Here is a 12590-nt window from a genome sequence, read left to right on the forward strand (position 1 = left end):
TTTGGATAACTGACCAAAAGTCAAGTTGATAATGGTTTTTCTCCTTCTTCTTATTGCCTGGTAATGCTGTTTCGGTCTTAGTGGGACAGTGTTCAATGTTTATATTGGTGTAATCCTGCCTGGAGCCAAGAAATACAGATTATTATGTTCATCTTCACTCCTCTGAGGTGTCCAGGAACCTCACAAATGTGCTGGAAAGGGAGGTGAACAAGGATGAGCTAAACCAGTGTGAGGGCAGCAGGAGAGTGACTCTCTTCTGGAGCCTCCCACAGAGATACCCACGATAAACCCGGCCTTGCTGAACTGCCTGCTTGGTTTAATTATTTGACATCAAAGCCTGGAGCCAGGTTTAAAGGAAGTACTAAAGCCTGAGTCAAGAGTTTAATTCTGTGTAGGTTCTGCCTTTCTTCTTTGGTTTTTGGTTGTTTGGGGTTTTTTTTTAGCAATAAAAAACCAGCAATAACCAATTGGGATTGTTCAGCCTGGAGAAGCGAAGCTTCGGGGTGACTTGATTGTGGCCTTGCAGGACCTGAAGGAGCTACAAGGAAGGGGGAGAGAGAATATTTACAAGGACATGGAGGGACAGGACAAGGGGGAATGGCTTCAAAGTGCCAGAGGGCAGGGTCAGATGGGATAGTGGGAAAATATTCTTCCCTGTGAGGGTGGGGAGGCCCTGGCACAGGTTGCCCAGAGAAGCTGTGGCTGCCCCTGGATCCCTAGAAGTGTCCAAGGCCAGGTTGGAGCAACCTGGGCTAGTGGAAGGTGTCCCTTCCCCTGGCAGGGGGTGGGAACAAGATGGTCTTTCAGGTCCCTTCCAACCCAAACCATTCTCTGATGTTAGGTGGTGTTGACCCTCTCCCATCTGCACTGAGCAGCACCCACCTCCATAAATTGTGTTTCCAGCATCTCCACAGGGTCAGGGTTTTTGTGCTGATGAGTGACTTGCTTTGCTGGTTTTAAAATAATAGTTTTCTTACACTTAGGGGAGAACATGAAGTCAAAGTTACCTTTATCTAGAAGTAAAAGAAGAGATTTACCTAGAAGAGAAAAATAAGATCTTCCATGATGCTTCTTTCTTCAGGGAATCCAGGCCTTACTGTGAGTCTTGACCTCTCCAAAGTTGTCTTCTGTGCAGAGGAGTTTTACCTTTTATGGAAAGCCACTGGAAGGAACTAGGATTTCTTGGATCAGCTGGTCTGATACAGTCTAGGTGTCTATGACAGGGCAGATGAAGCGTGTAGGGGCCCAGTGTTTTTTGGGGTTATCTTTAAAGGGATACCAAGCAACAGCTCAGCAAGGACGTGGACTACACATGGTCACGTGCTTGAAGTCAGGAGAAAAGCCCAGGAAGAGAGAAAGATCGAGGTGGGTCCATCTTCCCAAATCTCAGCAGTCAGAGAGAGGCTTTGGGTCCACCCAGGCTGGGAATCACAGGCTTGGATTGTTCCCTGGGACGGATCTTGCCCCTGTGGTTACCTGGATCTTTTATATCTCCACATCATCTGTCATCAGGGAATGTGAGAAGAATTCTTTTTGTTTGCTTTAAACCTTTTCCTTGGCAGAGGGCTGGGGTGCCCCTTCCTCCTTGCATGGCGAAGAATAGTGAATAAATGTTCAATATTTGTATTATTTTCAGTGTTCACAACTTTACAAGACATTCTCCTCTTCTGGGTGGGGCATCCTGGGCTCTTCTTACCCACAAACCATTTCCCACCTTTTTCCTACCTACCTACTTTTGCTCCCTGTGCCCTTTTCCACATTTTAACACGCTGAGATAGTGGGAACATTTCCATACGGACTGCTGGGCTGTAAGTGTGCCATGGACAGCATTTTCCAGTCCTCTCTTCCCATATAGTCCTAATTTCATCTGCTTTTTTGGATAGGGCAGGAATATATATATATATATATATTTATATTTATATTTATATTTATATATTTAAATAAATATATATATTTATATTTATATATTTAAATATATATTTTTATATATTTAATTAAATATATATATTTATATTTATATATTTAAATATATATATATATATACAGTGCACACCAGTAGTGTGATGTTATCAGAAAAGGCTCCAGAAACTTTCCTGAGTTTGACTGTTTTAAAGTCTATATTCTTGGCTTTACAGCTGGAATGATTGTTTTCCCAGGCACATCCCTTCGTGCTCCCTGATACTGAATTTCACCTCTCTCCTATCACAGAGCCATTTAAGCAGCAGTTACACGTGTGGCTGATCCCAGCTGATGGCTCCTTGCTGAAGAAGGCTTGCTCTCCTCTATTTTCCCTAATTCCTGCTTTCCCCCACCCCTGCTTTCCATGTCATGACTCATCCCTCACTTGCTGTGGCCCCGGGCCTTGCGAGACCCTTTCCCAAACCTGTCCAGCTCATTAAAACCGCGGAAAATGCTCAGATTTTCTTCGCTGTGATCATTTTTCTGGTGTTTTCGTAAGCCCCGTGAGCTCATGGAGAAGTCAGGGATGGGGCAGGCGTTGGGAATGCGTGGCCAGGAGCGTGGGAGGAGGTGGGAGCTGTTGGCCTCCTCAGCAGACCGTCCGCCGAGCGGCCCCAGGCCCTCCGTGCGAGTCTTCCCCATCGCTTGGAAATGGCAAAATTTGCGTTTGGAGATTCGGATAATTCCAAAACAATATTGTTTCATCTGCACATTTTGTCACCTCATTAATTTCCCCTTTTCCCGAGTCATTTATGGCCGTGCTGAAAACGGCTCTGCATGGGAACTTCCTGCCTCCCCCCGCAGTGGCCCACGAGGCAAACAATTCATTTAGCTTTTTTTGCAGATATTTTTCGAGTGCATCTTTCATTTCCTGAGTTATTTGTTGGCCACAGAGACTCACTAATAGGCTCCCTGCTTCTGATGTGTTGAAAAAGGCTTTATTGTTTGTATGGGAGCCCCTGGCATGTTTTTCTCTTTCGACCAGTCTCCTTAACTTGTCAGAATTACAGCCCTTGCTGCTCTCAGCCTTTGGATTCGAGCTCCACTTTTCAAAGGTTGCCTTTTCCTTGGGGTATTCTCCATTCCTTTATTGTTCACTGTTGGGCTTTGGGGTCCAGCTCAAGTCCTGGGCTCCATGGTGTAGGTTTGCTCCGAGCCTCTGGCAGGAGATCTCTCAACAATTTTTGGGTCCCCCCGGAACGTTTTACCTTCTCATTTGCTTTTTATAATGTTTTTTTCCTTGTTCTTACCTTTTAATGGTTTGAGAGTGTAGTTTTATTCATTTATTTATTTATTTGTTTATTCCTTTCCTAGAAATAGGGGGATTTGAATATATATATATATATATACTGTGCTTTTCTACTTCTGTAACCTTCCTCACCTCCCTTTGCCTTTCCTGGTCTCTGGCATCACCACGGATCAGTGGTTGGTTGGTAACTTTTCATACTTTTTTCCATACCTGCGTGGAATTTCAACCCATAGGTCTTTGGAACTCCTTCATGCAATTAAATATAGATTAGTCCAGTCCACTGCATTATTCCTGTATCTCTGGTGTTACAACATCCTCTGGATTAACTTCCTTACCTTGAATTTCCCAGGTGCTTATGAAATGAATATTGTAATTTGAAAGCAGGGATTTTGGTTTACCCATCTTAACTTCAGGTTTGGATTTTGCGGTGGCAACATAGGTAAATATTTATATTTTTATATATACACAGATGTATATCTGTATATATATGTGTGTGTGTGTATATATATGCATATGTATATGTACCTACATAGATATGTACACATATATGATATATATTTATTCACAGAACCATAAAATCATGGCATGGTTTGGGATGGAGGGACCTTAAAGACCATCTCATTCCAACCCCCTGCCATGGGCAGGGCCATGTTCCACTAGGCCAGGTTGCTCCAAACCCTGTCCAACCTGGCATTGAACACTTCCAGGGATTATTGGCACACAGAGCATTCTTTCATGCTGGCTATCAGTGCAATATCCAGGGTTTTAGGTGCAAGAATTAAGAGACAAATTTGATACCCAGCTTCCTGCTATGGCTGCATAAAACCTGACCTACACAATGACTTCTGGGATCTGAAGGAGCAGCGTGGTGTGGTGGGCGCTGCTCCAGGGGGTCACTCCGGGTGCTCCCGTTGCCTTTGGGAAGAGCAGTGGATTGGGAAAGGCTCCCTGGAGTCAGGGCTTGAACCGGGGACAGACGGAGGCCCCGCTGGAACGTCTGCAGAGCTTAATCTGTGCAGATGTTAATAACAGTGTTAGGCAGCAACATGTTTCCTCTTGTTGTGTTGGGGTTGAATTCCGTGTGCACACAGCCTGCCACGAACCTCCCGTTCCCCTGCCAGCCCTCCACACCAGCACAGCTTTCCCGAGCCTCAGGCACCACAAGCTCTGACTCATTTACTTAATATTCCTCTAATGAAACTGCCCAGAGCTCTGGACCTATTCTCCTCCAAAACAATCTTTCTCCTCCCTGTTTTTCCACACCCTTCGCTTTCTTCTCAGCTCCCGTCACATTCCTGATCGGGCTTAACTGAGCTCCCTGGAGCGTTCCCTGCCAGACCCCTGAGCTCCCTGGGGCGTTCCCTGCCAGACCCCTGAGCTCCCTGGGGCGTTCCCTGCCAGCCCCCCTCGTGTCCTGCCAGCACAGTGGGGTGTGAGGTGGCAGAGGAGGTACCAGGTGACCTTTAGAGTGAAGCCAGGAGGGAGAGAAAGAGCCAGGAGAGTTCCTTCAGCCACGGTGTGATGGGGAGGGGGGAATGGCCATCCCAGTCTCCTCCCCACCTTGGCTTTGGAGCAGCACCACTGGGAACTGGCAGCTGCACTAGCTACAGGGCATCTTTCACCCAAGGACTGGGGAGCTGGGACCAAAGGATGGGAATGGCAGAAAAGGCTGGGAATGGGAAAATCCCCCCCAGAGCTGTCTGGGTGGGCTGGAGGGCACTGGGATGAGCAGACTCCAAATCCAGGGGCTGCCACCAGAAACAACCAAGGAGCAGCTGTGGGAACTCTTGCTCAGCCTTGTTGGGGACCACGTTACCACTGTACTTCAAGGATGACAAGAGGGAGCATTCCTGGAGTCCTGATCTCTTGATTTCAGGAGCTGAAATCCTGGGTAGGAGCCCCAGACTGCTCCAGGGAAGCTCTCCAAGATGATTTTTCTCTTTTCATGGAAACTGCATCTTCCAGGATGTACCTGAGGCTCCTCCCAGGCTTCTCCTGGAGACTTTTCACATCTCCTCTAAGCAGGTATCTCAGGTACCATCTCCCAGAGTCTTTTCATCTCTGATTTAGGCACTGGATATCCTGGGCCGCAGTCCCAGGCTCCTCCAAGGAAGTTACCTGAAATGATTTTTCTCTTTTCATGGAAACTGCATCTTCCAGGATGTACCTGAGATTCCTCCCAGGCATCTCTTGAGTCTTTTCACATCTCCTCTGGGGAGCTGAGATCCCAGGTCGCAGCCCCAGACTCCTCCAAGGCACGTACCTGAGAGGATCTTTCTCATTTGAAGGAAAATGTATGTTCTGGGATCCACCTGAGCCCCTTCTCAAGCATTACCTGGAGTCTCAATCTCTGATTTTAAGGATTGAGACCCCAGGTAGCAGCCTCAGACTGCTCCAGGGAAGCTTCCCAAGATGTTTTTGCTGTTTTGGTGGTAGCTCTCTAGTCTGGGATCCACTCGAGACTCCTCGAGTATCTGCTGGGAGGGGGCAGAGGATGGAGCAGGCTCTGCTCGGGGGGCCCAGCAATGGCACAGCAGGAACGGGCAGGAACTGATGCCCAGGAAGCTCCAGCTGGACAGGAGGAAGAACTTCTTCCCTGGGCAGTGCCCCAGCTCTGAACAGGCTGCCCAGGGAGGGGCTGGAGTCTCCTCCCTGGGGATATTCCAGAGCCCTCTGGACACAATCCTGTGCCCTGTGCTCTGGGCTGGCCCTGCCTGAGCAGGGAGGTGGCACCAGTGACCCACTGCAGATGCTTCCACCCTGACCCGTCCTGGGATTCCGTGGGGTAAAGGGAATTGCAGACGTTCAGCACACACTCAGTGGCAATGCTGAGGTCCAGAAATGGGAGTGTCACCTCCTTCTCCCTGCCCCACGTCCATTGGCTTTGTTTTCTCCTTGCTCCAGTGTTGGCACTGGATGTTGGGAGCAGCAGGACAGCTGGGATGCAGCTCTGAGCTTATATATTTTATATAAATATTATTAATAGTAGCACTGCAGGAAGGACTGCAAAACCCAATAGCAGAGCTGTGTGGTGGGAGTAGAGGGAGAAAGGAAACATATTTTGGGGTTTTCCCACGGGTTTTCCTGGATGTGGGACGCAAATGTTGTTGGAATGAATCTGCTCCTGGTTGGACTGCTCGGGATGGCACAGCTGCATCCAGACATGCTGGTGGGCCAGCAGTGCTACATCTCAGGATACAGAGGTTGTCAGGGGGATTTCAAACCCTTTCTTAGAGATTTCTGCATTGTTGGTTGGGGTTTTTTTGGTCTGTATTTATTATTTTACTGAAGCGTAAAGGACATTGAAGGGCTTTGGGAAGAAGGTGGGGCTGATCCAGAGCAGGGCTGGCTGCCCAAGGAATGATGCTTCTTCAGAGGGCTGGAAAACACAAAACCTGTGCACTTGGTTCCTCAAGCTCAGTGCTGATTGCAGATTACTTGCTCCTGAGGAACATGTCCTGTCCAGTTTGCAAAACTGGTGCTTTATGATCCCTGGGATTTCCTTTTATGAGCGTTGCCGTGGCATCTGCAGGCTGGCTGCAGCCAGGGCTTGCTGCAAGCAGCAGAGGATTTGGAAAATATCAAATAATAGGTGGGTGGATGTCCCTGCCCAGGTTTGGGGTCAGTGGATGGAGGATTTCTCCGTCCTGAGCAACTCTGGAGGATGCACAGGGAGGTTCTGAGCAGCGGGAGGGAAGGATGTGTTTTTGGGTGGATGATGGGGCTGGGGAAGGACACAGGGGACAGGGAGGGAGGCAGGGGAGGGCCTGTGGGGCAGGTGGGTTGGGAAGTGATGAGCAGGAGCTTTGGCTCTGTGGAAGAAGATCAGTGGGGTGAGGAGAGCAAGGTCTACCAAGGGGTGGGGCAACCCTGGATGTACGGACAGACTGGGAATGAGAGGCTGGAAAGCAGTGTCAGGAAAGGGCCCTGAGGGTCCTGGTGGGTGCAGTGCCCTGGCAGCCAGGAGGGCCAACCCTGTCCTGGGGGCACCAGGGAGGGGATTGTCCTGCTCTGCTCTGCCCTGGGGCGGCCTCACCTCAACATTGGGGCAGTTTGGGGGGACAGAATGGAAGGAAGGGATTGAGCCATTAGAGAGTGTCCAAAGGAGGCCACGAGGATGGGGAAGGGCCTTGATTTGAAGCTGTGTGAGGACACTGAGGGCACTTGGTGTGTTCAGCTGGAGAAGAGGAGACTGAGGGGAGACCTCACTGCAGTTCCAACTGCCTGGGCAGGGGCAGAGGAGGGGCAGGGACTGAGCTCTGCTCTGGGGGGACCAGGGACAGCAGCCAGGGAATGGCTGGAGCTGTGTCAGGGCAGGCTCAGGTTGGATCTCAGCAAAAGGTTCTCTCCCCAGAGGCTGGTTGGGCACTGCCCAGGCTCCCCAGGGCAGTGGGCACAGCCCCAAGGCTGCCAGAGCTCAGGGAGGGTTTGGCTGATCCTCTGGGGCACAGGGGGTGACTCTTGGGGCTGGGCCTGTGCAGGGCTCAGGGTTGGACTCCATGATCCTTGGGGGTCCCTTCCAACTCAGCACATCCTGGGATTCTGTGACTCTTGGGTGCAAACGAGAAGAGTGAAGCCATTTTAGGTGCACAGTGCAGGAGCTGGAGGCTGGTCCTGAACCTCCCGTTGTGCTGGCAGGGCAGGGGCTGGTGTGTGTTGTTGGAGTTGCACACACAGAACTCTCCTGGGCCTGCAGCCTGTACAGACAGGCCTGTGCTCCTCAAAGACGGGGATCGGATTCTTGCCCTCCGGGGGTTTCCAGCCAGCTCGAACTTCAGAGGAGCCCTTTCTTTTTCCTGCTGTTCACGCCCTGCAAAGAATTTTCTATCAACAAAAGAAATTGTTTTATAATCAACTCGATGTTCATCCCCAGTCCTGGGGTATGAAAGGGGTTTTGAAGGACCAGACGAATGGAGCCTGGACGTTGTGGGAGCAGGGGACAGCAGCCAGTGGAGCAGACCTGCTGGGATGGGGCAGATGAATTTTGGGGGCACTCCAGAGCCAGTGAATCCCTTGGTGCAGCTCTAGGTTGGACAAAATGCCAGCAAAAGAATAAACCCTGGAAAGAAAGGGCTGGGGGATCGCCAGTACGTGCCTGTACTGAGAATCTTGTTACTTCTGCAGCTTCTGTGACTGGATTTAAAGTCTCTCCTGGGTGCTCTATCACCAGAAGATCCTTGAAATGTTGGTTGCAGCTTGGGCTGTACCTCAGAGCCAGTAGTGTCAAACTCAGGAGGATTTTGTTTCCACACTGTTGGTCATTCCAGGGAAAAACCAGTCCAGTTAAACCCTACCTGGTGGTACCCGTGTTGTGAGTCTTCTCTGCAGAGGTGGAGGAGTGGGATGTCGTGGGAGCCTGGGGGAGCCTCATCAGCACCAAGTTCAAGAGCTGCAGGACAACCTGGGGGAGGAAGGAAGTTTTCTCCCTGAGGAGGACACGGACTGTGGGGTTTGCAGAACTGCAGCACACAGGTGTGGGTGACAACAGATTTCTGTTTGTCCCTGCCAGTGGAGGTACTGGAGAGGGCCCCTGGCACACAGCTGGCCTTGCAGCTGGGAAGGGCAGATGTCATTCCCGTCCTCAGGAGTGTGGAACACATGTGGTGGGTGGGCAGGCTCCAAAACACAGCTGCCACCAGGATCTCCTGGAGCAGTTGCCCATCTGCCATCACTTACAAGTGGTTTATGGTGGGAGATTGAGAACTTGCCATTTTTATCACAGAAGGTTCCCTGCAGTCTCCTCTGGAGTGATGGGAATATCAAATATTTCCAAATCTCTATTTCCACTATTTCTGTGCAGGTTATGGTCTCGTTGGGAGCCCAGGTCTCATAGTCCTACCACGAAGCCAGGAACTTCTCTGTCCTTCCAGGCTGTGATTACGTGTACGTTTTCAGCCTCTTAAACCAAAACTTCCTCAAAGCTCAGGAAAAGCTGGAGCTCAGAGAGCTGCAGCTTGAGGTTGCTGAGGAAGGGCTTCCAGGTGGAGGCACAGGCCCCACTCTCAGGACACATGGAATTGGGGGATTGGCAACCTCAGGCTGGGCAGGAGAACTGTTTTGAGTTATCTGACCATGCTTGAGGCTTTGGGAAAGCAGTTGTTGTGTCCCTTTGCAGTCCAAGTGCCCCTGCCTGCATCTGCAGTTGTGGATTCAATATTTTTTAGGGAAAGATGGAAGTGTGGGCTGGCTCAGGAGCTGGATTTGGTTACCTGACTGGTTTTCTTGGCTTCCATGAGTATGTCCAGAAGCTGGTGAGTTTGGAAAGGAATATTTTTGTGCTTACGAAAGGCGGTTTTTAAATGTCAAAGTTGAAAGTACTTTTTCTTAGTAAGAAAAAAATCCCCACCAAGCCATCCTGAGCATCTGGGCTGAATCCATGGCATCTTCTGGAAGGTTTTTAGGGCTTATCTCCCAGCCAGGAGCACACACTGGCCAACACACCACAGCCTTTAAGCTGTTCATATCCAAATTGTTTGGTTACTTAACTTTAAAACGACATATTGGGAGGGACTGCCACATCCCAGGGCTCTGGAAGTGTCCTTTGGCACTTGATTTACAAGAGCTAAATTGCAGTGGGGGCAGTGGCCAGCTGGCTACCGAGCAGGAAGCTGAATGACAACGAGAATAAATAGTGTTCCATGGAGCTGGAGTGTCTGACAGCACTGGGAGCCGTGAGGATGGATCAGCCTCCAGGATATTCCCCACGGAGAGGGCTCTCGGCGCTTGCTGCCAGCGTTGATGGCCGTGGGAGCAAATAGGACATGGATTCATCCCCCCTCCCTGCAGGCAGCAGGAGCAGGAGCGTTGTGCTGTCCACTGAGCCTTGCTGGGGAGGAAGGAATGATTGATACAGTTGTAGAGAATCGGAGTCTCTCAGGTTTCCAAAGAATGAGAAGCAGCCATCCCTGGACGGATCTCTGGGAGAAGCGGCAGTGTTTGGGAATTCCCCGGCTCCCGGTAGCGGGAGTGACTGATGGGAGCTGGGAGATCCTGGGGTTGGTGAGTGAGGAGGAGCGTTTGGGGCTGTCAGGCTGCCCACGCTGCGAGGGGAGCTGAGATGAGCAGCGCTGTCATCTCGGCTCCAGGGACACGGGACTGGATCAGGGAGGAGAGGAGAGCTCCGGCCAGGAGGAGCGGGAAGGAGGGGCTGTGCCACTCTTCATCTCAATTGCACTCAGCAAGGAAGGTCACTGCCAGTCTATTTTTTAGGGGTAGAGGAGGATTTGAGTGCTCCTCCAGGAAAATGCCACCCCCACTATCCCACAGCAGTTTCACAGAATCCAGGATGTGCTGAGCTGGGAGGGACCCCCAAGGATCACGGAATCCAACCCTCAGCCCTGCACAGGCCCAGCCCCAAGAGTCACCCCCTGTGCCCCAGAGGATCAGCCAAACCCTCCCTGAGCTCTGGCAGCCTTGGGGCTGTGCCCACTGCCCTGGGGAGCCTGGGCAGTGCCCAACCAGCCTCTGGGGGAAGAACCTTTGCCCGAGATCCAACCTGAGCCTGCCCTGACACAGCTCCAGCCATTCCCTGGCTGCTGTCCCTGGTCCCCCCAGAGCAGAGCTCAGTCCCTGCCCCTCCTCTGCCCCTGCCCAGGAAGGTGGAACTGCAGTGAGGTCTCCCCTCAGTCTCCTCTTCTCCAGCTGAACACACCAGGTTTGTCCAAGTTGACCTCAGTAGTTTCCTGCCAAAAATACCTGTGAACAATAATGACTTGTTAATGATTTATCCCTGTGCTCCCAAGTGCTGCACTGATTCCGAATACCACAGGAACCATCGAGGCCGTGCTCTGCAGGCTCTGAGGTTTTGGCCACAATGGCTTTTTGTCCTTCCCCAGTGATGGGGGTGGTGGTTGTGTGAGGGAACTAAGGGTTTGGGGCACTGGGCAGCATAAATGCACATTGTTCAGTGTAAATTTAGGGAATATTGGTGGGAAAATCAACTGGATTGGACCAAGGGAGAAATCATCTGAGCTGCAATGAAGGATTGGACCGTGCAGGGTTTGCAGAAAGTCCTGAGTAGACACTTCAACAGGTTCCCCATGGTAACACTGATGCCAGCAAGGCACAGCTCACCAAGAGTTTGGTTTCTGCAAAAGAGAGCTGCAAATACACATTGTGTGGACCAGGCATGACTCTGGAAATGGGAAGTGGGAGAACAAGCTCTCTCCTTCCTTGGAAGATGGGCACCTGCTGTTTTCCCAGGCCATCAGAGCAGAAATGTGGAGCACAGAGGGATGAGGTACAACATCAAAAAGCTGTTCCCTTTGCTTCCAGCATGGCTGGGTAATAAATAAAGCCTCCATCAGCCATCCTGCCTCGGTGAGCAGGAGCACAGGAGATACAGGGGGAGAACCTGTGATAGCAACAACCACCTCCACCCTTCAGGACCAGGAGAAAAGGCAGTGGAACCTAAACTGGAGCCTGCATGAGTCAGCTCGAGGTGTTCATGGCTGATTTTACACATCGTGGTGTGGTTTGGTCACGGAGCAGCCACATCAGAAGCTCTAGGTAGTGCTGGACTCTCTTTTCCAGTGGTCCTTCTCTGGCAGGGGTCAGTGTCACTGTTAAAAAAAGCAGAACAGAATCAGAATTGGTGGGTGCTGGGCTGAGCCTCTGTCCATCATGTCTCCTCATCTGCAGTAACCAGGGATGAGAGAGGGAGACTTCCCTCCTGTAAGCAGGACTTTCTCCTTTCTGAATGTCTTTTAGTCTTAGCTACTGTGGCTCCAAGTGTCCTCATTATCCCAGCACTCATCCTTCTCTTGGATGTCTGTCCCCTCTCAAGGAGACAAGGGTTGAAGAGGGCTGGATCCTCCAGTGGAGGTGATGTCCCAGCTCACCTACTTTCACTGCCTCAAATGGGCTGTGAGCAGCTCCCTTCCCGTTCCTTGGAGTGAAAAACCTGGTAGAGCTCAGTCAGTCTGTACCATTTCAAAGGAAAGTTTGGTCAAGTTATTGGTGGCCTTGAATCAAGACAGTGGGTAGAGCATCTTCTGCTGAATCACATTCTGTTGAGCAGGGAGGTTATTTCACTTCCTGCCCTCTTTGTCCTTGATCCTGTGTGTTCACAGCTCTGTCCTGCTCTGGACAGGCAGCAGAGGTGCCTGAAAATGGAAATTTCTCCGCCTTTTTGGCCTCAGCCTCTTTAGTCCTGGGCCAAGAGCTGTGTCATCCTTGTTCCTAAGAGCTTCCACATGGAGACATGCCTTGGTGATGAACGCTGGAGTCTTCAGAGGCTCCCAACAGGCTGAAACCAAGGGAAGAGTTTTATGCTTACCTGCTTAAAGCTCCTTCCAGCTTGCCAGCCCAGCTCTTTGAACATCTGTGGTACCTTGGAGCAGCCTGGTCCTGTGGAAGGTGCCCCTGCCCACGGCAAGGGGCT

The 12590-nt window shown here is 50.8% G+C and overlaps 1 protein-coding gene across 1 annotated transcript in view; it reads left to right on the forward strand.

Moving 5' to 3' along the window:
• Positions 1 to 12590, forward strand: part of RNF43 (ring finger protein 43) — a 62452-nt gene that overhangs the window by 19701 nt on the left and 30161 nt on the right. The gene's annotated exons all lie outside the window — the stretch shown is intronic.

The sequence above is a fragment of the Manacus candei genome, unplaced genomic scaffold (assembly GCF_025592945.1).
Source record: "Manacus candei isolate 608988 ecotype Guabito, Panama unplaced genomic scaffold, ASM2559294v1 h1tg000076l, whole genome shotgun sequence".
Taxonomy (NCBI): domain Eukaryota; kingdom Metazoa; phylum Chordata; class Aves; order Passeriformes; family Pipridae; genus Manacus; species Manacus candei.